General features: G+C 41.8%; 1 protein-coding gene across 2 annotated transcripts in view; it reads right to left on the bottom strand.

The window, feature by feature from the left end:
- The window catches only part of LOC124170585 (prolyl 4-hydroxylase subunit alpha-1), an 89,641-nt gene that overhangs the window by 28,846 nt on the left and 34,623 nt on the right, over positions 1–26,172 (bottom strand). The window contains exon 1 of one of the 2 annotated variants that reach the window (XM_046549385.1): positions 4,620–4,702. The exons of the other annotated variant lie outside the window; for it this stretch is intronic. The gene's annotated coding sequence lies outside the window, so the exon portion shown is untranslated. Of the gene's footprint in view, positions 1–4,619; positions 4,703–26,172 lie in introns of those variants that run through there. 2 annotated transcript variants of the gene reach the window in all.

The raw sequence follows: 26,172 nt of genomic DNA on the forward strand, positions 1-26,172 counted from the left end.
CCTTTTTAAGCTCGCTAATAGATGGTAAAACACAGAAGAACGGTAAACGGTTGCTCTCGAGACATGCTCGTATTCACAAACTCCCCAAAACTCGAATCTTGGCCTCCAGAGGCACTACCGATCGCCGATTCCCAAATCCATGGTTCATTCACTGCTACCAACCCAACACGCGGTCGGGCGACAAGTGGACACAGAGGAAAAGGGCCACAAAAGGTCAAGTTCGTCGCGGACGCGGCAGAGGGCGGGGTGGGTGGAGGGGGCAACGGCCCACGCGAATGGCCACTTCCGAATGCGAAGCGTAGACGAACATCGCAGAGACAAACAAGGGGAAACATAGAAATCATGCCGCCCTTTGAAATTAGGCTCCGAATGGCTGAAAAAGACCTGAACCTCCACAAATAAGGAAAATACAGAAAAACAAAGAACTGAGGTTCGTCTTCGCTGAATGAATCATACGCAAGGGTATGGCCGACTCTATCACCCATCATCAATTTTATTATTTGATATATACAATTGCATAAAAATAATCATTGGGTGCCTTACTTAAAAACAGTTAACATAACAAAGTTTAGTTGTGTTCACCTCTTTTTCGAAGTCCGAGTAAGATCTTTCGAAAAGGAGGTGAAACCGAACACAAACTTACAGCGTGTTGGAATGGATAAGAGGAAAGAATGATAGACTCACTATTGGAATGAAAACTAAAGAATAAGACTCTGTTGTCAATGACAAACCTCTCACCTACTCCACGGTCAAATGATAAGTGGAGAAAATTACAATTTTTTGGTCATCTACCCTGTAAAATTGATATTTGTTCCCTAAAGATAATTTTAAGTCGTGTTTTTATCGTCCTATCGTATACAGTAAATTGTTGTTAAATTCTAAGGATCACATTAATGATAAAGAAAAGAGTGGTGATTATTTTCTGAAACATAAACAAATGATTGTAATTTTTGTTATGTTGGTCAGACTGGGAGGAAATTTTGTTTAATAATTGATGAACATAAAAAAGAATCATTTTTAACCTGTCACGACAAATCTATGTCGGCAAAACATTTATATAATTGAGACCATTCATCTGAATTTAACTTGGAAATTTACATGTATCTGACAAAGGTAAAAAACTGCATTTGATAGAAATATTTTAAATAGGAGTGTACTCCAAGTTGTTTTGAGAAAGTCTGGTTAATGAGGTGGTGCCGACGATGAACTCACCTTTCTCAAAGGTGAGAGCCCCTCCTCCCCCGTAAAAACCTTTTCCGATGACCCTGACTAGACGTGTCACGCAAAGGAGTACACATCCTAACCCCCCCCCCCCCCATTCCTACTTCTAAGTCTTACCCCACCTACACCTCCCAGGCAAGCTGCTCTTCATTCAGACAGCTCTTGATAATGATGTGAAAACAATGAAACCGGTTGAGCAGATTAAAAAGTGTGGAAAATTACTACAGCTGTTTGTATCATTACTATCGATGAAATTCCACAAAGTGAACTCGTCGACAAGCAATCTGAATCGCAGACATTGCCAGACAAGAAGGGCGTCTTTTATAGCTCTAAATGTTAATTAGTGGACATCATATTCAACAGGGATGGGTCTCTTTATAATCCGCCAATGATGAGCGCTCTTTTACAGAATGCGCTTCCTCGTTTTCACCTTTTCGGCAAGAAAGGCATTTTCAAAAACTCGTTCGCGAGTATAATTATAGCTGTACACGCTAAATTTCTCTAAGGTCATTGTGTATCCATCGGACGAGTTAAAGCTATCATCCGAGATTGATCCCTCACCATTTGCGGGTTAAGATAAAAAAAACTCGAGAGCCGCATAAAAAATGAATGACAGTACACACGAAATGCCGCTGACGAAACATGGCTCGCAATTGTGGATTCCTCGCAGAAATACCTTGTCTTTGGCCACATAGTACTGAAATAAATGAACACAAACCTATTCAGATCCTCATTCTAACGGAACAACATGGCTTGCATACGCTTCAAAATAACTTTCGTGTCAAAGGCATTAGCAGAATAATGAAAGATGATGAAAATCAAGTTAAAATTGTTGAAATTCGCGTATTCGCGGAAAAACCCGATTTCGCGGTATTACATGTCCCTGGGCATAGCGAAGAGGTATTCACTGAATTATTAGTCCCAATCGCAATGAACTCGCAGCTTCCGAAAAAGACGGCCACATCAACAGAATCTCTCTGCTCATTTCATTTTCCGAGCGCACAGATAGTACTTCGAATTCACAAAAGAGACGAGGTCATCATTGGAAATGCGGAGGAAGGAGCTCAGATCGAATGAGTGCATATGCTACGAGACAAATCCTCGCCACGCCAAGATCATAGCTCAAACTCAAAAACACGAGTAAACGTATGTAATGAAGTGCAGCGGGGCACAGCCTACTCGAAAGTTATCATCATTTCAGCTGCCCATCGCCCGCCGCGGAAAAGTTGCCCTACTACTTCCTATCCATTGGCAAGGACTATGGTACTTACTTATTTTTTTATTACACAAATGTGCGAAAAGTAAAATGCAATTTGGGGCGTTATAATTTAAAATTACTGACCCTAACCATACATTTATTCCTCCCTAAGGATTCAATCTATACATACTCAAATGATGTTTCGAGGTTAGCTGGCGGAAATGAAGGGATATCGCGAGTCCCAGGGTCGACTGGGTGCAGAGGAAGGCAGTGAGTCCATCCTCAAGGACGGGATAAAGCTTTCGATGTTTATCCACCCGCTAAACCCACGAGCATCCGGCGCGCTTCACATGCTCCGCCCGCATTTTTTTTCATAATGCGCTCTCGACTATGCGCGCGGTGACTTACTAGCTCTAAGCTCCACGCAACGATGACCCGATAATATTATCCTCTCGCCTCCATTTCAAACAGTGAAGCACCAAAATGATAAAAATGCCTACTTCCGGAGATTAAAAACTTATCATAAATCATCAAGCGTTTGTAATAATTAAGGCCTATGCTGTTAATTTTATTTTGAGACAAGTCAACGGTAAAATTCCCGGTTAAGTTCAAAAGAGGCAAATCTACATTCATTGCCATTAGTGATCTGTTAATTTTATTCTCTACATAGTTAATAATGGCAATGATTACAAGCGGTATTTGGCTAAGAAATATAAGTCGTGGATGCTATTTTAATTGCTTGCTCCTAAAATAATTTTAATAATTGATAGGCTTTCAAGAGCAATTCATAAATTCCTTAATAGTTCTTAGGAAATAGACAAAACCTCACTTTAAAAAAGCTGTCTCCGATAAAATCGAAAAATGAAGCAAATATGCCTAAGTTCAGAAAATTTTCCAGGATAATCTTAATTTATTACAAGAAAAAAAAACACTCGTAATTGCAAGGAAATCGGAATAAAGCTTGTAGATGCTTTCTTGTAAGTAGGCCATTTCGGTATTGGCGTCCGCATCAATCCATGGACGCAGCTTCCTCGACTGCACTGCGAATTCTTTAGAGCACAGCGAACTCGTGGAAGGCGCCACGGTCACATCTGCCCCCAACCACTGTGGTGAACATAGTTAGCATTTCGCCGGACAAATTAAAAGGTTAGAAATAAATGAGGTTCTTGAATTCCACGGGGAAAATAAATACATGTAGTCACTAGCGACAAAACAACGTGGGACAGAACCTGAAAGAACAGCTTACGCCAAACTTAAATGTGCCACAAAAACTAGTTAATTTATTCACCTACGATACTATTTATCAAATCAGTTTTAAACGGCGCACAAAATTTCACATTTTCCAATGGAATGTTTTCTCAATTGGGCGAGATAGTCTTTTTGATTAGAGCAGGGGAATTTGATGACATGGATATTTGCGCATGCAATCATGCAATTTATGGCTGTACACACTGCGTGAATTTTAAAATGCACGTTCGTAAGCGCATCAGGATGAGCATTTACGTGACTCGCACCGAACGAAAGTACGTAAGACTCGGTAACACGGCATGATTTACCATTGTTAAGGTCAGGTTAATTGTCAGGTCTGATTGGCATGTGCGTGGTGATTTGTCCGTATACGAACGCGAGAATGAACCGAAAAAAGAATCTCTTCTAACTAGGCTCATGCATCCGTATGCGCTCTATTCCACTAAAAACGTTCATGCATTCACGCATCCTAACATCTAGACCCATGAGTCTCAGTAAAATTGCTTATGGAATCAAAGAACCTGGATACAGTAATGGTATGCGCAGTGGCCCAGAGAGCCAAAGGTCCGTGGTTCGCTTCCCGGTCCAGGGAAATTTTTTTCTCCAGGCAATTCATGTATATTACACTCGTGCCGAGATATATAACGGGGCGCACTCAATTCCATTGCACTCCTGATGCGCACACTCTTACAGGTTGCGAGTCGCAGCTCTCCAGTACACCTCCACGGGTCATGTTTGCATTTGCGCGTCCCAAGCATCGCACTGCCTCTCGTCTGACGGACGCCAGCCTTTTCACGCCGGCCCACGCTCTCTCGAACTAGCGACTCCGGAGAAGACGAGCGACCGCAACGTATGGCTATTGTGCCCCCTCCCCCCTCCCCCCCCAGCAAGCCCACCTGGGGGGCACAAGAGGGACTACACGCCGCAGCCGGATTTCTCGTGGGTCACTCACCTTAGGCCGCTGACGGGCACGCACCAAGTTTCCCTCCGTGGACGGTTCGAGTACTTGACGCACACGAGGGCACTGCCGGCCGCAGAGCAGAGAGCGCGCGTGACGGGTCGCACGTCACCACAAACCCATCCCACCCACCGAGAAGTGAGAAGAGGGGCGGGGAGGAGAAAGGGGCGGGGGAGAGAGGGGCAGGGAGAACTCAGCCGGACCGATTGGAAGAGGCCCATGCAAAGTCCCAAATCGAAATAAATATAAGGTAAAATAAACACGCTTCCTCCAAAACTGTATTATTATTATTATTATTATAGTATTCTTCCGATTAGGGTAGGTTTCCATGGAGTATTCGAGAAGTGATCCGGGAGCCTCCCTTTCCTACCAGCACTGCCTTCTTTAATTCACTGTAAGGCCTTCTCTCCTTCAATCTATCTAAAAATCCTATTCTTTTCCTTCCCCTCCCTCGTTTACCTAACATTCTACCCTCCAACACCATTTTCAACATCCCCTCCCCGCTAAGCACTAACTCCATCCATACCTTCTGTCTCCTCCGTATCTCATCTAAAAGCTGCCTCTCCTCACCCACCATGTCCAGCACTTCGTCGTTCCTTTTCCTCTCCGTCCATTTCACCCTCTCCATTCTTCTCCATACCCACATCTCGAATGCCTCTAATCTTCTCTCGTCTTCTTTCCTCAGTGTCCACGTTTCCACACCGTAGAGAGCTACACTCCAAATACTCTTCACTAACCTTTTCTTTAAACTCTTACACAACGATCCTGTCAGAAGCTCCTTCCTGTTCATGAACGCCTCCTTTGCAAATGCTATTCGCTTCCTGATGTCTTTGCTACTGTATCCGTTTTCCTCTAACGTACTGCCTAAATAGTTGAATTGCTCAACCTGCTCACCTTTTCACCACCCACCTTTTATCTTGAGTCTCACATTCCTCGCTCGTGATGCTTTACAAAACCGCATAACCTTAGTTTTCTTGTGATTAATCCTCATCCCATACTCCTCGCAACGTTCGTATAACGCATCCACTAGAGCCTGAAGCCCCCTCGCTGACTGGCTGATTAACGCCTGGTCATCCGCGAATCTCACTGATTTGAACATCATTCCTCCCACTTTTATCCCAGCTTCTAACTTATCCCACGCTTCCCTTACCATTTCTTCAGCGTACACGTTAAAGAGCAGCGGCGATAGAGGACAGCCTTGCCTCACACCTCGGCCAATGCTTGCCGACCCAGATTCTCCGTCCGCTATCCTCACTTGCGCAGTCTGGGCCATATATAGATTACGAATCAGTCGTCTATCCCTTCAATCTACACCCATTTTCTTCAGAATATCCAATAGCTTTACCCAGTTCACCCTATCAAACGCTTTCTCAAAATCCACGAAACACGCATATACGTCCTGGTCATATTCTAGGTTCCTCTCGACGAGGGACCTCATTATTGCTATTGCATCACGAGTTGACTTCCCTTTTCTGAAACCAAATTGATCTTGGCCCAAATACTCGTTTGCCCTCGCTTCCATTCGTCTGTTCAATATCCTAAGCACCACTTTCGCCGCATGCGATATTAGGCTGATAGTCCTATAATCTCCGCATTCCACAGCTTTCTACTTTTTCGGAAGCGGAATTAAAACCGTCTTCACGAAATCTTCCGGACAACATCCCTCCTTATAGATCCAGCGCACTAGTTCGAAAAACCTTTTCTTACTTTCCTTCCCTAGATTCTTTAGAAGCTCACACGGGATATAGTCTACGCCTACTGCTCTCCTAGCCTTCATGCCACGAAGTGCTCTCTCTATTTCCTAATCTAATAACTCCGGCCCAAGATTTTCCTCCTCTAGAGTCAATCTCTCTGGTCTGTTCGTTCCGTCATACAGGTCCTCCACGTATTCCTTCCACCTATCCTGTACCTCTTCACGCTCGGTTAGCATCCTCCCATCTTTAGCCTTAATTTTAGACATGGCTTGTCCTCTTTTGCCGTCCGATAGCGACTTAACTTTGGCGTACAACGCGCCTACTTCTCCATCCTTCTGGAACTTTTCCATTTCCTCACATTGTCTTTTCCACCAAGCCTCCCTTGCCCTCTTAGTTTCACGCCTTAATCGGTTATTCAATTCCCTATCCATTCTTTTGCCCTGTTCTGGGTCCACGTTCTTCCACTTCCTCCTCTCATCCATTTCTTTCACCATTGCCTCCGTTATCCACGGCTTCTTTATCCTTCTACTGTCTACGTAACCAATTGATTTCTCCGCCGCTTTGACTATTCCCGTCTTTGTCCACTAGTTCCTGATATTCTCTCCTCATACTCCCCTTCAGGCCTTCTACGTTCCATTTCTTCGCCTTCCTAACTTTCATAAGTCTTTTGAATTTTACGTTGCATTTCATGAGCACTAGATTGTGGTCCGAATCCGCATCCGCTGCAGGGAAGCTGCGCGAGTTTTTCACACTATTCCTAAACCTCTGTCTTACCATAATGTAGTCTATTTGATATCTCCCCGCATCTTCTGGACTTTTCCATGTGTACCTTCGCCCTTTATGATGATTGAACCACGTGTTTGTGATATTGAACGCACTAAAAAAGCAATGAATAAGATTCTCATCACCCGGAGAATGAAGAGTCGGTGCTGATTAAGTTCATTAGAAATGAGTGTAGAGGAGGCTGATAGGTAAGGAAGGATTGGAAAACAATATTAATATGGAAACGCTTAATTCTCCAAGTGATGAAAAGCTTATTTTTTTACTTTTCAGAACATTTCATCGATTTTTGGGAAGAGCGTATTTTTTAAATATTTTTTAATTTTATTTTATACTTTTTAGTGGTGATTCGGGTATTCGATGAATTTTTTTGCCAAAAAATATACGAGGTCATCCAGAAAGTAAGTTACGTTTTTCTTTTTTAAATCGAGTTTTTATTGAAAAAAAATTCAAACTTGCAGGAAATGTTTTTGACAATATGTATTATTTTTCCACATAATCTTCAGAGACCTCAATACACTTCGTATACCGAGAAATCAGCTTTGAAATCCCCTCCTCATAGAAGCTTCCCGCCACCACCTTGGTCCAGTTGGTGATTGCTTCTTTCACTTCCTCGTCACTTGTGAAACGTTCTCCAGCTAATCCCTCTTTCATTTTGGTGAACAGATGAAAGTCTGAAGGGGCCAAGTCGGGACTGTAAGGTGGATGGGTCAGAACATCCCAACCGAACTGATCCAAAAGTTCCGTAGTGGATCGAGCGACGTGAGGCCTTGCGTTGTCGTGGAGAAGGCACACACCAGAGGTCAGCATTCCTCTTCTCTTGTTTTGGATTGCCCGACGAAGCTTCTTCAGAGTCTCACAATACCGGGAGGCGTTAATTGTTTCTCCTTGAGGCAAGAAATCAATCAGGAGGATCCCTTTTTGGTCCCAGAAAACAGAGGCAATGATCTTCCTGGTGGACTTGACAACTTTGAATTTTTTCGCACTTGGGGAGGTGGTGTGTTTCCACTGCATGGATTGTCTTTTGTTCTCTGGGGTATAGTGCGACACCCAGGTTTCATCTCCAGTGACTATGGACTTGAGAAAAGGATCCCCTTCCATTCTGTAGCGGCCTAAAAATTCACGAGCTGCAGCCACTCGTTGTGACTTGTGTTCGGGCGTCAGCTCTCTCGGAACCCGTCGGGCGCAAACTTTTCGAAAATCGAGTTTTTCCGAGACAATCTCATGAATTATGGATCGTGAGATCTCAGGGAAACACTCATGGAGTTCGTCCACAGTGGAACGGCGATCTTCGCGTACAGCACTGTCGACTTTTGCCACAAGTTCGTCCATGACTACTGAGGGTCTGCCTCTTCCACTTTCGTCCTCAAGTGAATGTCTTCCCGCCTTAATTCACGAACCCATCTCCTCACCATTGATTCACTCATTACACCCTTTCCATGCACAGAAACAAGCTGTTGATGAATTTCAACCGATTTGAAACCACGGGCATGAAGAAATTGAATCACTTCGCGCACAACAACTCGAGACGGAACAGGCACCGAGGTGGCGGGACGCGACGTCGAGGACTCCATTTCAACCAGTTACTGTGACTCTGTTTTCAAGGCTACTGAGCCTATCTCCCTCTCATTCTATTCAGAAGATTCCCCTCTTTTGTACAATGTAGCCACATTTGTCAAAAAGTGCCTCTAGCGATCTACACACCAAAACGTAACTTATTTTCTGGATGACCCTCGTAACTAACACTATCTAGTGAGAGAGTTTGAAATTATTTATCCATATGGACATTTCTTTTATTAAGTAGCGCACAATGGGACAAAATTTCAAGTGTGTGACTACTGAATATAGAATTGTCGTCAAAATGAAGCAAGTGCGCAAAATTCCAAGCCGATACGACTATGTGTCATTCAAGATTCCATCGATGAAACAAAGAGACGAAGCGAGTTAGGAAAAAGAGAGTAAAAAGCTGGCCAAAAACTCAAGAATGTTTCCCTGAGCTTGGAAGTCGAAACTTTTGCAAACATTTTCAACTTTGATCATAGTTAGACAATTTTCGCGAAACACGACCACCCCAATTTATTTCTGAAAATTATTAAATTCAGCCTCTTGCGGTGGTTAATAGAATTAGTGAATAGTCCATCGTATCATTTCAAATCAAAGTATTGACTTTACCATTAGGTAGCATTTTAAATACTTACTTCATTATTCAATATTGATACACAACAAAATAGCAGATATTGTATTCCGCCAATATTTTTTACGTATGTAATACGTAGAGAAAAAGTAGATACTTCCGCCGAGTTCTGCCCATTGACCAATGCCATGATATTCTACTAAGCTTCTAGATTGAGAATCTGAAGTAAAATCCTTCCCATACTCGCGACACCGAATTCTAAATCGTTCTCAGGGCCGTCGTCGGTCTACTATGGTTCCGTCCGGCGCACACAGGAGAAAATCGAAAAAATTTGGACAAAACCTTGAAAAGGATTTTTTTGAGTATGGAAGCTGAAGTTTTGCACAGTTGTGGTCCATGTATTATTGCATTTTTTCCGCATAGTTTTTCATGGATCGCTTCATTAAACAAAATTCATGGCTTCACGTTGAACAAAGTTCGCAAGCATTGCCGTATTGATCAGCATATGGTAACTAATTGTACACACAGGGATGTGATGTTATGCATCCAAAAATTCACAATGTTATCAAACGGCTTTTATTGTTAATGCTCATCAACTTTCACGGCTTATTTGTTGTATTTTTGACGAATACGAGACCAAATGAGGAACCCGGTTTTTCGTCGAATTTCTGTGTTTATGTAGGAATATAAAAAGGGTCAGCGAGTTACCTCGAGATATTTGACACCACATATACGAAACGCCTGCAGATTGTTATCCCAAAAGATGATCCGCGACCCCGATATTAGAAACGATTTTGTCAACCGTGCGGGAGTCTGGAGGTGACTGCTGGCCACAGGGAATACTGTGCTTGACAATGTTGGGAAGTGAATCTTTTATAGCAATAGAGTTGAATAAGTATTTTAAAAAATAACACGAAGATGGCAATATTCCACAAGTTTATTGTCCGTACAACGCGTTTCGACCGTTAGGTCATTATCAAGTGACGGACTAACGGTCGAAACGCGTTGTACGGACAATAAACTTGTGGAATATTGCCATCTTCGTGTTATTTTTTAAAATACTTAGAATGTCATTCCACTACATAACGCCTGCTTCTGTTACTTTTATTCAGAGTTGAATAAAATGATTAATTTATTGGTATAAAATTTCTTCGCCTATTATTATACCCTGATTTCTTCACTGTCTTGTGATATTTACCGTCAATACATTACAAAATGGCGGACGCTAATTTCAGTAAATTTTTGCCTGTATGCACCAATACAAGAACAAAGACCCTCAGATATTCACACCACAATAGCAGAAAACTAATCCAAATAAATCATCTTCCACTATTAGCAACACAAAAATGCATCGATTATTTTTTCCAGCGCCGCACATTCCGCGGCTGCTCCCTGGAAACAGAATGCCGGGACATAGGGATCACTAGGGACGAGGAATCACAACATACAATGGGGTAGCGTCAAATTAATCTGACGTTCGACTAACTACAGTGAGAGGCTTGCTAAGGAGGTCATTGTGATCAGGCACTAGACAAATAATTGTAACCGAGCCACGGGGTGTAAACTTAGCAATGCGTGGAATCCTATTTTAAAGAAAAGAAAAAAATGAGAAAAACAAGAGATAAAACTCTTTTTTTTATCCAAATTCCCAAGATACTTCCGGCCGATCAGGAGTAATCTGATTGTTGTGACTGCTTGCAATTCTCCACGGGTTTATTTATTCAGTCAAACTTATTCGTTTACACCTAATGATGAGTCGTCCGTTGAGACGTTGGTCACCTACAACCATTTAAACGGGTGGAAGTTCCGAGCTAACTAAATGGGAGGACACAACAATGCTTTCGTTTTTCCGCACATGGCTTGGACCGAAACTTCCGAACCGCATAATAAACTTCAAATACTAACGCAACTTTTGGTTCGTTTGGATGGCTTTTTAATCTATCATTTTACTCCTGCGGTCAGCGTCTAATGCATAGAAAACTGCCGGTCAACGAAGAAGTTCCCCAAGATCGGCAAAACGGAGCCCATTCCGAAAGGTCATTGATTATTCTTCCAAAATACTCGTTTAACTCCTGCCCCAACATTTTAACTTTTTGGAAAACATATTGTTTTATATATAAAAGAGAGAAGCTGTGATATAGTGTGGTCTAAAAACTTTCCTCACAGCCCAAAAATATCTCCGAATTTTTCAGTGAAAAATATGTATAATATTTATCTTGAAAGTAATACATCCACATTTTTATTCTTAAATATTACATAAAAATTATCTCCTCTCATTTTTCTCATTTAATAATACCATTAACGTTAGTTTTTGCCAGATAAGAAATTATTTTTTTGTTCTTCAGCAATACATCCTGAAGAACAAAAATATGTTAACCTATAAGCTGACAATAATAATTTTTAAGCTGGCATATAAATTTGCGTATCTTTCACCAGCCATTGTGGACTTTAGAAAATACTGATGTACTATCTTCGCAACAAGCTAACATTTACATTAGCTTTATTCGATATCCCAAAGACCTTAGAAAGACAAAAAAATTTCTTGCGCCATGCGTTTCGCATGAAAAACTTGCTTCTCTTTATCGAAAGATTCTTCTCGACTTTCTTCGATGTAGCTATGTTTTGGCTGCGATTCACGGGGCCTGTCTGTTTCTGATATCATGCTTGGCCCTCTTGGAGCAGGTGAAATAGTCAAGTTGCGAGTTTACACCACCCGATATCAAGGCGAATGGAATCCCGCGGAATGCATGAGCAATGAGTGAAGGTCGACTTCGGAAAATGACGGAAGCGTGTTCATGTGGACCGACTTTTGACACGCCGCTTGCAAGCGAAGCCTCACCGGCGCCTTCCCCTCTCCCGACGAGCCCACTCTCGAACGCGTCTTCCACATTCGCGGCCGCGGCAAGAGAGCGAGAGGAAGCATTGGGATGAGTGGCCATGGACCATATCCACGAGACCACTGAGAGGCCATCCCTCCGTGGCCACAGATTGGGGTTAGTTCATTTCAAGTGAAAATTATATCATCAATAAATGTCAAACTCACGCCGGAGGAGAGGCACGTACCAACACAGTATACTTTGAAACCCTTTTTCATGCTTAATCTTAATTTCACCATAAACTTTCGCGATTTGGTCGAGGTAAATTGGGTTCACTCCCATGAAATAAATTTTATTATTATCATTATTAATTCAATTAATCATAGAACTGGCCCAGAATAACTTCAAGGATGCACCTTTACCAGGGAAAATTCTTCACATTCACAAATAGTCCACTAAATGGAGTTTTAATGGGATTATCCACTTAGGTTGAAAACCGCCATTCATTTATAGATAGATGGAGGGAAATGAGAAGTGAAGAAAGATTAAAGTCTTCCTCCTCAAGCCACTCTCAGAGTGGCTAACAATTAAAAAATGCAAAAGTTGCTGCCCACCTCTTAAGAACAGGTGACATCACTAGAGGCTAATGGGGTCGTTTCCTTTTTTTAATTGCCTAAATCGAAATATTTTAACTCCGAAAGTATGTAATTCACGCTTTTAGATTTTTAAATGACGATATCCATTTTTCGCGAATGAATGAAAAGTGAAATTTTTCAAGCGCGCGAAAACGCGACAGCTAAGTATGAATGCAGGGGAAAGCCCGTGTGACATTCTGGTACCAGATGCCGCCGTGAGAGGCCACCTTGATGCGAGGCTATGAGCGCCGCTACGATGCAGGAATGTAGCAGAGTACCCAGCTAGCAGGCAGCGCTTGGCTTAAATAAGGATTTTTTATACCCTATCAAAAGAAGGAAACTTTCCGACCATTGGCGATTTTAATGGGTGATCATTAAGAAATGTTTCCCTGAGCTCTGTGCCACATGCATGCATTGGTAATCTCAGACGATGTAAAATTCCTGACTACTCGTATAGAATCTAGATCCCTGTGACGTCACGTGGAGTGGCATCGCATGGGCGCCAATCTGGTCTTTCTCAAATGAGGTTAAAATTGACCATTAACATTCGTCTAAACTGGGATGTCCAAAACCAAATAATTTGTATATTATGAATACACTAATGGTGGGTAACGAATCGCAATCAATGCCTTTCGTTTTCTTTGATGAAGGAAACTACCCTATTCAATCGTTCGGCGAGGGCCACCCATTGAGGGAAGGAATTGCTCACTGGAGAGACGGCAACAACAATCCAAAAAGTCGAGGCACAAGGCCAAGGAGTAGCAATCGAGAGGAAGTGTGCACCGCCATGAAATCATCCATCCATCGATTTTTTTATCCCATGTAATTTGAAAAGTGCGTGACACATTGAAAAGGGGAAAATAAGGACCTATTTATTTCTCAAACAGCACTATAATCGAAAATAAAATGAAATTGGTGGATGAGCCGGGCATTTCAGTGAAGTACAGACTCGTAAATACTTCTCAAATGCTAGTTTTGCACCCATTGCAAGTGCACACAGAGAGAAGCTAGATGAGCAAAAAAGGTGTTAAAACCCCCTGCATGATTCTGATGCAGAGGCGCCCTTGACTGAAAAAATGAACAGGAATTTGAATGATAAGACACAAGCAATTCTAAATGTGAGACGTCTTTCAAGGACTGGTTCGGCATCAGCTGGTCTTTCCGAGTTCTTGCCATCATTTTCTATCAAAGATCATTCATGCCTCTTTCATTTTCACTGGTGTCCTCGCCTGCCAGTTCGGAGGTTGCGGTTTTCAATGCCATCACCGTCAAAGTACTTATCCAGTTCATTGATAATTTTGGCTGTCATACATTTAATTGTCTGCAATGCGGTTCCTTTGTTTGCCATATAGAAATTAGTAATTTCTCTGAAATATGAATATTTTGTTCTATTCTCCTGTGGATGATTCTTGTCAATACTTCGACCAATTTGTCGTCTGGCTTATGCTTCTAAAATCTTCGCACTTCTCTGCTCTCTTTGTTTTGGGTACAGGAATGATGATGTTTTTCTCGAAGTCTATAGGTTAATCTCCCGTTGAGTACATATAGCAGATATTTTTGTACAGTTAAGTTAAAGCCTTATCTGCATTTATGATGCTTATCATAAATGCAGGGGAGAATGCTTCATCTATTCCTGGGGTCTTACTCTTTCGCACATCTCATATTGCACCGTCAAATTCCGATCTTAAGATGCTGGCTACCATGTCATCCTTTTTTAACTACACTTCCCCCTTCGATAACTTTTGAGCTGAGTTTGCTTCCATTGTAAAACTCCTCCAGGTATTCTACCCATCTCTTCAATTTGTCTTCGTTTTCGATCAAAATATTTCCATGCTTGCCCCATATGGTGTTACATCTAAGTCTCTATTCCTTGAAATAGTTCCTAACTATTACATAGGCTGCTTCCACTTTCCCTCGTAAGAGGTTATTTTGCACATCCTCGCGTATGTTCATCATCCACGCTTCTCTAGCTTCCCTCGCTTTGCAACAGATTTCGTTCCTTATTCTCTTGTTACAAGCCTGTCTTTCCTCACTTGCCCCATTCTTACACCTCAATTCTTCAGAGAGGTCTAAGACTTCATCCGCGATCCATGGCTTTCTTGTAATGATTTTTCTTCTCCCTAGAACTTCTCTAGCGGCCTAATGAAGGCTATTTTTGATCTTTGTCCGCCAATTCTCTATTGTTGTGTGATATGAGGCACGCTGTGTTGGAAGTTCTTCATATTAATAAAATTAGAGATTGCAATATTTCCACTGAGTTCTACTTTTTATCCCCACTTCTCGACACCCAAACCCCATCCTCCACATCACCCCTCCACTTCAAACACCAAGACCTATATAAGGAAGATCTCTTAAGACTTATGCTACACTTGATAATGTTGTTTGAAGCAACGAAACGCGTAGTGTCAAAAATAAAACTCAGTGGAAATATTACCATGTCCGATTATATTAAGTTCCACCACATCGTGCCTAACATCATACCAGATATTGCAATGTCTAATTTTTCTAATACTCTCCATTGGTTTCTCAGTTTGATTTAATCCCATCGAACTCTCCACTGTTTCTTGGAATGCACATTGATTCTTTGGCTCCTATAATTTCTATAATTGTTATGATTTCTTTGCTGATTTCTTTAGTTTCTTGAATTTCAGGTGGAAAGACTACCTAACATCATCTTTTTTCTCCTGGCATTTTCCGTGTACAGCTTCTTCGCATGTGATTCCTAAAAAGCGTGTTGGCAACCCGTAATTTGTGTCCTGTGCAGAATTCCAGAAGCTTTTCTCCTCCTTCATTTCGATTTCCTAATCCATATTTACCGGTTACTCTTCCACCATGACCTTCGCCGAAGACAGCGTTTTCTGACCAAAAACGATAAGGTTTTCTTCATCCCTCACCTGTTTGATTACTTCCGTGATATCTTTGTAGACGTCTTGAGGCGACTTATGAGATGTCACGTACCACAATACTGTTGATCGTTCTGTTGTACGACGAAAATGGAGGTGGAGGTAAGTAACTGCGAAAGTAGTATCGTTAGGTAAAGCAATTGCTCTTACATGTATTCTGGCCCTTTATCAAATAAGCAGAAGCTAGTCTGAAAGCAATTAGTACAAAAATCACTACTTTGACCATTAATTAGCCTTAACTACCCTTATCCCGTACTGAGAAAAAATCAGCATCGTCCGACCCTTTGTAGAGCGATCAGCATCCTTTCTTAGAATCAAATATGGCGATGGATTTCATCCAGCACTCCCGACGATGAACAGGACGATGACCCTCCTCCCTCCCGAGAGAAGCCGAGGTGAAACCGCGGTCGCCTTGGTCTGCCGCCAATAACGGCGGATAGTCATAAAATCGGGGCTCTACGGGCTCAACCCTTGGAATCAGCGCACGCTATATCCCGCCCACCACCACTGGGCGCGTTCTCCTGAAGAACCGAGTTCACAAAGTCGGAAGAGCAGGATTACCGTAGGCGGACGAGCATACGTTTTATTTTTACCATTATTCTTAGGTTAAATCGAGTATTTTGTCAAATCGGCATATGGATTCCAGCATTGATCGACATTTTCCTTATGTTTAGAAAATTATCGCTATGATAAGCTATGTGTAACTATGTATTTTCATTTATAAATACGGTGAAGCTCCCAAAAACAGCACGGAAAGTAGACATTTTGGCTGTCAGTCGATGAAGTGAAATTGCAGAAATTGGAGGAACAAATTCCAGAATTTCCATGAAAATGGCCAGCACTCCCTTTCTCTCGCTGACCTCGGTAACCACTATTAATGCAGAGTGTGTTTAGCACGCCAGGCCTCTTCCTCAAACGGAATAACCACCCCAACTGGAGCGTCGTCCATTGTCGGAATCTCCCCACCAAGCGGAGACGTCGCAGCGAAGCATTGCGCGATGGCGATCGCATCGCATTTCGCCGCTAAAGCCCACCACCCTTCCCGCCTCGCCCCATTCACACCAATGCCATGAGAATGAAAAGGACCGCTTTGATGATAAAACCTCGGACTGAACACGAAACAAGTGCGCGGCTACCCAGTAGCCTTCAAGGCCAACATTAAAATCCTCAACTTAAATACGTATAACTATACTCGAACCAGGGTAATAGGTCATTTAAACATTATAGGTCTAGGCATTTAAACCTATGAATTGGATGGATGAGGCAGATATTTTTTGTACATCCATTATGAGATATGAAGTGAAACACTGCACTTTCCACATAAAAATAATAATTTTTTTGTTTAATAAATTTTTGTCTAATAAATTTTTGTTTCACTTCATTTCTCATTTAAACCTATGATCAAAGAGAAGCCCTGGCTCAGGAACACCTTCGATTACGGAAGAGTTGGATGGGTAGCACTTAATGAATTATACTTCATAGATAAGGTAATTCTGTTCATTTTTTTATGGAAACCTTCTATAAAATTAACAAAGGCGCAAATGCTTTCAAATACAGATTTTTGACCCAAAATATTTCGTTTCTAAATCATATTGAAAACAAACGACGCACGATGTACGATTATTGACGAAAGTTATGAGAATATGGTTGTTTACCTGCAAGTAATTAATCGGATTAATTTCGTCACATGCTAAAATATCTTAATGCTACCCTGCGATAAAAAATATATTCCCACTGAAGTAGAGCACATCTCGCGAGGCGTTTCTTCAGTCCATATACCACCCAGGTTTATCGCTCTCTGCTGTCATCGCCAACCAGATTGGAAAGCTACAGGTAATACTCGTAGCATATTGCTTCTCAGAATTTTGTTACACGTATTTGCACAGTAATAACTCCATGCTTCTTGAACGAATAACTGAAGGTAAGATATTAATTGCCGTCATCAATAAAAGCTCACGTTCAGTGATATGCGGCCCTGCCAACATAATAAATTATAAAAAACCGAAGTAATAAATAATACACATCGTTGGCAGAAAAAATGCATAATTTTCAGACCGGAAGTACTCATTTATCATCTTCAAAGCAAGGAAATCACCTGAGGCTTAGGCCACTGTCGAAACTTTGGATTCGTACGCGAGGTTCTTTCCGATGAAGGGCATTATTACACCTCCTTCATTAAACGAAATTTCCTTTCAATTTCCTATTCGCCAGGGTTTTCTAGATGGTCAAGAATTCAGCAGCTACTCATTATCTGAGCTATCATTATCTACTCATTACCAGTGCGACATAAAACACGATGACAGAAGAAAACGGAATTCGAGCTTCGTGGAGGAGATTTAAGGTGAAATAATAAAGCAGCACTCATTATCTGAGTAGCTACTTTATTATTTCACCTTAAATCTCCTCCACGAAGCTCGACTTCCGTTTTTTTCTGTCACCGTGTTTTATGTCGCACTGGTTGTATATTAGTCCGGCCCTAATTTTTTGGAAAAGTTTATTTCCTAGGCTCAAAATGACCGAAATATAGTATCTATTCTTGCGCCCAAATTTGGTTACTTTAAAATTACGAAAATCCGTGCCCCACTGGCCCTAAGAACGAGAGACCCAAAATTGGATTTTTTGCGACTGAATAAACTCTAAACCGATATAGAACGTGAAAGGACAGCCCTTACCAAACATATATATCGTTTGTTTCGACCTATCTCTTAGCGTTCATGAGATATAGACCCCCGTAATCCAACCCAACCCACCCCAACCCCAGAGCGCTAACACGCACCGCGGCGCCACACACTGGTCCCAAATCGAAAAAAGCTAGCCTCACGTATTTTTTTCGACTTTTTGCCGAAAATATCTTTTTCGAAGTTTTGAATTGTGTATTCGGTTTCTACCGGATATGTCCTACAGTTTTTGTATCTGATAGCTCTGTGTGTCGACTGTGTTGACTCATGCAAGCCGGCAAACTCAGGCATGTTGAGGGCTAAACGCCCCCCACGTATAGAGAGTCCATTTGAAGGAAAGTCAACGTCATCCATGACTTAAAAATTTCATGGGATTCCTTTACACATTTTTAAACGTTAAGTTTGCACCTTTTTGCGCAACATATAAGCAACTTTTTCGTTGCAACTTTTCCGTTCCAGCTTTTTTTGTTGCACTGTTGGATTATTTATGGTTTTAACTATTTTTTTGTAAAATGCATCGACATGGTTTCGTAATCCTCGACGATTCCTACGCAGAATACTTCGGAAGAGCAGAACAACTAGTAGGAGTAAAACATCTTGCCTATACTGGCCTATCCCACATTTAGAAAGTTTTAAGTGGAGCAGTGCACGGTTGCGGGCGATTGGCTGGCGTAAGATCGAATATTCTTGTATCGGTGGTTGAAATCACGTGGTACTTACTTTACGTAATTTTACATACTGGAAGATTTCATGCGTCAAGTGTATCACATTTCTTGCGTCTTGAGCAGTCTTCTTCATTCAACCAATGAGAGCCGCTTTTAAAGCTCGTAGTGAGACAACTTATGCGTGATCTAAAACGAATTAATAAGTAATGTATGCAATGTACGAATGCGTGCAATTGACAGTGACCGCTAGATATTTTCCTCTGAAAAACGTTCCTCATATTTATATGGAGCGAAGATTCCGCGCATTCGGGTCATCAATTTCATTACGTTATTCCGAAAACAAGGCGCTGTCGTTGGGGTCAATAAATGTTCCCCAATCCCCTTGCCGCCAATGATTGCCCCAAGGATCCTTTCAACAGCCCGTGCAAGGGATGAGGAGGAAAAAATACGCCCGAGGCCACCAAGGGTGCGTGCACCTTACTCGTGAATTACTTTCATGTACTTACGTGCATTGCTTTACCATAACCATTGCCGTAGGCAACTGTATGAATGCAGTCAATACTCCACACTCAAGTTTTCTTCAATGGACAAGTGCTGTGCTACGAGTCGTGCTAACTCGAGAAGTTCCTCCCGTCCAGGAGATCGAAGCACATGGTTTGCCCGACATCCAACATTCAGAATACGCCCGAAACTCATAGGTAAGCTTATATTAATATTATCATCAATTTCAACTCATCATTTACGGTATTTTTAATGGGCTAAATTAATAGACATTTTTATAGTAACATTCATTGTTTCAACCTTAAATAAACCAGTCAAATTAGCGTTGTGGAATTAGCACTTAGAGTAAGGTTACGCACCTTGAAGTTCACAAGGAATTTACAGAAAGAAAAAATATTAATTAGCTAATGAGAAGCAATACCTCGTGGAATATTTGACAAGATTTCGACTGAATGAAAGCATGAAAAAAATTTCTGACGCGCTTTAATCTCAGATTTTTTTTCGAAATACCTGAGATAGTGGGGCCAATGCTCTAGGACAGGCGATTTCAAAAATACGTTCAAAAGCTGGTTGTATCTGATACTAAAATTCCCTTCAGAAGAATAACAATGTCTTACTCTCCATTTGGTGAGTAATGATATTTAGTACGCTGGCATAGTAAAAAATATATGCAAAGAACAGCGATAAATCAATTTTATTAATAATTTTTCTCTTCCCACTAAAGCATGCAGAAGTACGACGACCAAAAAGAAAATTTGAATAGTCCAGCGATAGAGCTAAAGACATTTATACACGGTGAATGATCATTCGCAAGATCCTTCGAATTAAATTCATTCGCCGTGACCGCATTACACGGTGAATGATTTTGGAGAGTTTTCCACGCCGAAACGATGCGCACTGATGCGACTATCGATAATGCATGTCGATTATAACGATATTTCTGACCACATGATTTGTTTTGGAAGTCGCTGACGACGGAATGCTTCGTTTACATGGGCGCTTGAATACAATTTTGTATTGCTATGACTTTCGGTGGGGCATGGCGTACTAATTAATGAGAGGGATTCAAATGTTACGTAATGGATAGCGGGAAACCACTTCAACAAATTGCTGCTCCCGAGCGTTTCGTGATCCCGGACGACGTAATAAGTTGTTTTCGCTGCAGTGCAATCATGATTATGCTTCAAGAACATGATCCGAAGGAAACTTACTCTTCAAATGGCTATCCGAAGTCTCTTATCTCTTCCGTTTCAGTAAATAAGAAAATAGGTAAAGAATTACTTGGGGAAGAACTGTACGTTGTTTCCCGCTCAGAAAAATCCTAATGGAGGCAAGCCCCATTGACGCCGCAGCATCCAGCTCCAATTAAAAAAACAACACCATAAGCTTACAAGGAGAGATCGCAAGAGTGACGTTCGGGACCTGGATTCCGATGTTGTTTTCTGAAACTATAAAGGTAAAGTAGAAAAGTACCACGGCTTTCTTCATCATAGGCCCGGGTTCGAGAGATATTCGCATGTAAAGATTTCGCGCACCATCAGTTCCCTTGAGTAATCGCTCCCTGTGAACTACCTCGGCGAAGTAGCGGGTTACGGTACTGGCCCAGTGACTTTTGACGGGTGCATCCCGGGTTCGAGTCCCGGTGAGGGCTAATATTTTCTCTCCTTTAATATTAGAAGTCGCTGTCACAACTCATGCCCACTCGTACATTTAGTTACTTCGCGATTTTTTTAAATTTTAATATTTATTTATGGGTTTTAAATGGAACTCCGAATTGTGCCTTAAAACACGAATTTGAGGACGTATTTAATTACTCACACGAATATAATTACACGAGTAATATGCTTATCCTCGCCCCAACCATTGCACCCACACCCTCTTCGTATATTTGTAACCTCAAATCTTTCCTCTCGCCAAATGAACACCATTGGCTATCCTCACATTCAGTTACTGACCCTAGCCAGTTTCCACTCCTACCCTTTATGGACCATTAAGTACAATGACCCTGCGTTCAAGCAGCCTGCTCAGGCCGTTATCGCAGTTTTCTTTGTCTATCTTTCGTACCCGTTTACACACAGTTGGGCATCGGCGCCTCATTCAGGGATTAGCGAGGGTCAGCTGTAGAGGGAGGGTTGTTGGGACGGAACTCTTCGAAGGACGCTGAAAGGCAGGTCATAAGGGAGACATGGTGAATGGAAGGATATTCTGTGGTAGCCATCAAGATTTGTTGGGTGGGCTGTGGAGAAAATCTAGCAGAGGGAAAGCCGAGTGGAAATGATATTATGAATAAAAAAACGTTGAAGTCGAAAATAACCGGTGTTTCAGAAATGGAAGAAAGACATTGAAAGTGGGGGCACACACCTCATAAAACTGCGAATGATTGATGAATGGATGAACGATCGTTTAATTGACGCGACGCAAGGTGCGAATCGGTGCCGATGAGGACTTCGCAGGAGTGGGCACTCTTGGCGGCCAATCAGCATATTTCCCCGACATTTTCGTTCACAGCGCGTTATACGTGGATAATCTCTTTGAAAAAGAAATTTGGAAACACGCAAAGAAAAATTACTATGAATTAAAAAAGGGAATTTCTCAATAGAGGATGTATTGAAATAAGCGGATATTTTTCAAATGCAGACGAAATATTTAATGACGAAATATAATATCGATTTCATCATCACTGATCTAACTAGGTGCTCTTATAGAGTAGACAGAAAGAGAACGCTAGCCTAAAAAGGGCAGATTTATGTGCATAAGGTAGTTGAGAGCATGCAAAAATTCACCCACTTCGACACGGCGCAGTATACAATAACTATGTCCGGTTAAATACTACCAAGAGCATTTTTGTGTATGATAGAGCCAGCAAGTAAATTTGGTCCTCGTGTGAAGGACACTGGGAGAACACTAGAGCAAGAGTATCAGAATGTGACTGTTTACCCGGAAATTCACGCGTAAGTAAGTACATGCGTCCTCAAATTCGCGGTGTGGGTGGTAATAAAGGTGCGCGTGGGATTGAATGGATTTTGAATGAAACCCGCTCGCGTCCCCTCCCCAATCGCCTCTTCTACGCCCCCAATGCACCAAAATTCACTCAAAGTGCGTCTTTCTTTGTTAGTCTAGCCAATACTTGATATTTAAGCAACGCCTGTGGAGGATGTATCACGAAATAATTACTCAATTATCTGCTTTCCAGTCTGTATTTCTTATGTTAGTGTCGTTCCTCGTCTTCAGCTGCTGTCAACAAAGTTTAGATGACCTCTTTCAAGAATCTTTCGACTCATGTATAATAAAAGGAATATTTAACTTCAAAGCTGAACGTTTCTCAAACAATTTTTGAATTTCCATTACGGTATGGTCAGGTGTAACTGGAGGTACCGTGGTCTCTCCCCAATATATCATCAGCGGATAGTCCTTTACGTCGATATTAAAATGTAGCAATTAAAAAAACCTCGGGTTGGTCGCCAAACGCACGTTCTTGCGTGCCTCTCATATTCTTATCGCCCATCCCGTCTCACGTCCTCGCGCTCATCATCCATTATATAGTAGGCAGTGCTGTGTCAGGGTGACCGAAAAATCCGTTCCTTTGAATAACCGGATAAAGGACTGCTTTCAGCTCTTCCGGAAGGGTTCTCAACCAGTTGACGAACCCCCATGAATTTAAAGCACCATCTTTCCGAAATACCAGATGGGCGTATAAACATTTTGAATCGAATTTATTACATGTATTCAATTGGCGCTTGGATTTCTGGTGGACACGTTGACCATCAGCAGCCCATTGGCCGTAGTAAGACAGCGGGAATGGGCCACTTTTCCCGCAGTTTTTTTGGCCAAATTTTCGGAGTGAATTCCTATAAACAACGCATCGAAATTTTCCAAAAGATACTGCTGATCAGCGCTCGGCGTATTTAAATCAATTTCGGTAGACAATTTTAATGTATACGTTCAAACCCTACAACATCATGGTTCTGTCATTCTTGAAGTTATGAGAATATAGATCCTCAAATTTGGGCCCCCAGATCGACCTCCCAATTTTCATGTCGCAATGCTAAGTCAACTTAGGGCGATTAGCATTTAGACCACTGCAAGAGATATTGGAAGTATCCATAGCCAAAGATCATGAGAATAACACTCGTGTATGCTGAAGGTCACATTAATACGCCTACTACTGAAAATCAAACTATGCACCTAAGTATTTCCTTCTGAACTTTTTGGTCAGTAGCACATCATCGTCATCTAACCAAATCTTTATCTTACCTCCTGTACTTAGAGCTTGGAGCACATAAAAAGGGAGGGGTGTTCCACGCCAATCAAATGAAATTCAACGTTTAAAAAAATGATGTTATAATAATCTCAAATTTGTACTCCAGGAAATGCCACGGTATCGTTTTTATCGCAGAAAAGCAGAAATAAGCAAAAATAACGATGGGAGGGATCGCCACCTTGATAAATAGTAGCACTAACATTTAATAATAAACGCGGTTAACTTTCCTAGTCTTAACATGCAACAGATAAAAACCGAGGCAAATGTATTAGCAAATAATTACTATCAAATAATTAAAACCAACAATCATCTAACCAGAATAATAAGCGTCAAATGAGAAAATGAAATGTGTGACTCCTTGCGTCTTTAAACTGTACGTAAACCCCTACGCCGGGTTTTAATCCACCATTTGCCGCCGAGCTACTCTCTTTTGCAAATCCTTAGCCTTTAATATGTAGCCATTTTAAACAGCATACGTGCCAACAATTGCCCAATTCCTACCTTTTATATGACTCATTGCCATATTTTTTATTGCAAGTCAATTGCAGCGAATTTTACAAAGAGTTGAGAACTAGGAATAAATAAAAAACGATTGAACAAGCAAAAAAACTTTAATTTTACGGCGACAGGAACCCGAACAAGCTCCCACTAGGCCACCGCTGTCATTTGCAGTAGGTGTCTTACAATGCGTAAAATACAAACCATTTAGATTTACTATGATTTTGGCGGGGTCTGCTGCTAAGGCCCACACAAGAGTAAGTAACAGGTGGCACTGGCGCAGCTCACGACTCACCAGCAGAAGAAATGGAAAAGGACACAAGAATGAAAGGAAAGATACACACTCGCACGATTGCCACAGAGAGACAGGAAGATGCGTTTCGGGGTACGCTGAGCCCAAGTGGTCTGCTAGGCAAAACTAAAACAAGAGTCTGACGGGATAGAAAATAACTGTGAGATAGGCAAATTTAGAATTATTGTCAGTACACTGTAAAGACATGGAAATCCACGGCGAATGGACCCATTGCGGCGAAGGGCCACCCCGACCCACCTTCGCATCAATGACGGCTTCTCGGATGCCGGCGCGCAAGGAACGCTAGAGGTCACCGCGGTCGCTCACCTGCTCCACCACAATGTGGGCGCTGGAGGGCAGGTTGGTTGCGGGTCGCGCACCAGCCAAGTTGCCGTCAATGTAGAAATTCACATTTCAAATCGCTATTTTTGATTTATAGCTAATTTATGAAGACTGACTGACACGCCGCCGTTCTTCGGCTGTAGCAGTAACTCTGAAGCGATATCTCACTACATACCACTACCAACAGAGAAAAGTGTTCCTTTCATTCCCCATATTTTATGAGACATTTAAATACAATCTGGCTTAATGTTGATATCCGATAAAAAAATAAAATGCAGAACAAAGTAATCGGTAATCATATTATTTACCTGCGTAGTTAAATCACCAATTACCGCTTGCTATATAGCCATCGACTAGCAGTGCGCGTTCGAAATGAAACTATTTCCATCTCTCTAACTGATCCAACTTAATCGATTTGTGCACTCTCCGCAGCCGATGTCCGCGCGCACCCGGTAGGCAGTTCAAATCGACTGCTATGGCTGTCCATGCAGAAGAACAGCTTTAACCGAATTCGTACGAATTTGACTGTCGACCAGTAAGTCGTACGGACACCAGTCAGCAGTGAAATTTGCTGTGGTATAATGTGGTGAAATACTCCACACCTGCTGTTCGATTAACAATTCCCCCAACGTCTCCACTCTTCTCTCCTTCATATATATCTGAACCTAAAACAAGTATTTTTTCAATAGAACGGGTGCAAAAGATGTAAAGAGAGCATGGCACAGAATCCCAAGTCTAAAAAGTTACCATTAATAATTTACTCTACACTCTCTTTGGACTATTTCAGGCTATCACTCACTCACACAAATTATTCAAGGAGCTAGGAAGAGGAGTTATCGCACTCGATGGTAAAAATAAATTGGCTTCCCATCCCATTATGATCACCACTGTTTGGCTGCTATTGAAGGCCAGTCTATTGGAGAACAATTGTGAATAATCAACCGTCGGGAATGTTTACCATGAGATTTTAGAGCCTAAAGGCCAGTTCCGGCGATCATAGATAAAGTTAGCCCTAAACCCAGCTAAAACAACGTTAAAGTAATTATAGGGTTAGGTCGACTTGAATATGCGTGAATATTGTGAACAAGCAGAGTCGTAGTTATTTTGTCATACACATTTCTTCCGTGATTTAACATCATTCGTCCCACTTTTACTCCAGCTTCCAACTAATCCTAAGCTTCTCTTACCATCTCCTCAGCGTACACGTTAAAAAGCAGCAGCGATAGAGGATAGCCTTGCCTCACTCCTCAGCCAATGCTTCCCCACCCAGATTCTCCGTCCGCAACCCTGACCTGCGCAGTCTGATCCATACACAGATTACCAATCAGTCTCCTTTCGCTCCAATCTA

Source organism: Ischnura elegans, chromosome X (assembly GCF_921293095.1).
Source record: "Ischnura elegans chromosome X, ioIscEleg1.1, whole genome shotgun sequence".
NCBI lineage: Eukaryota > Metazoa > Arthropoda > Insecta > Odonata > Coenagrionidae > Ischnura > Ischnura elegans.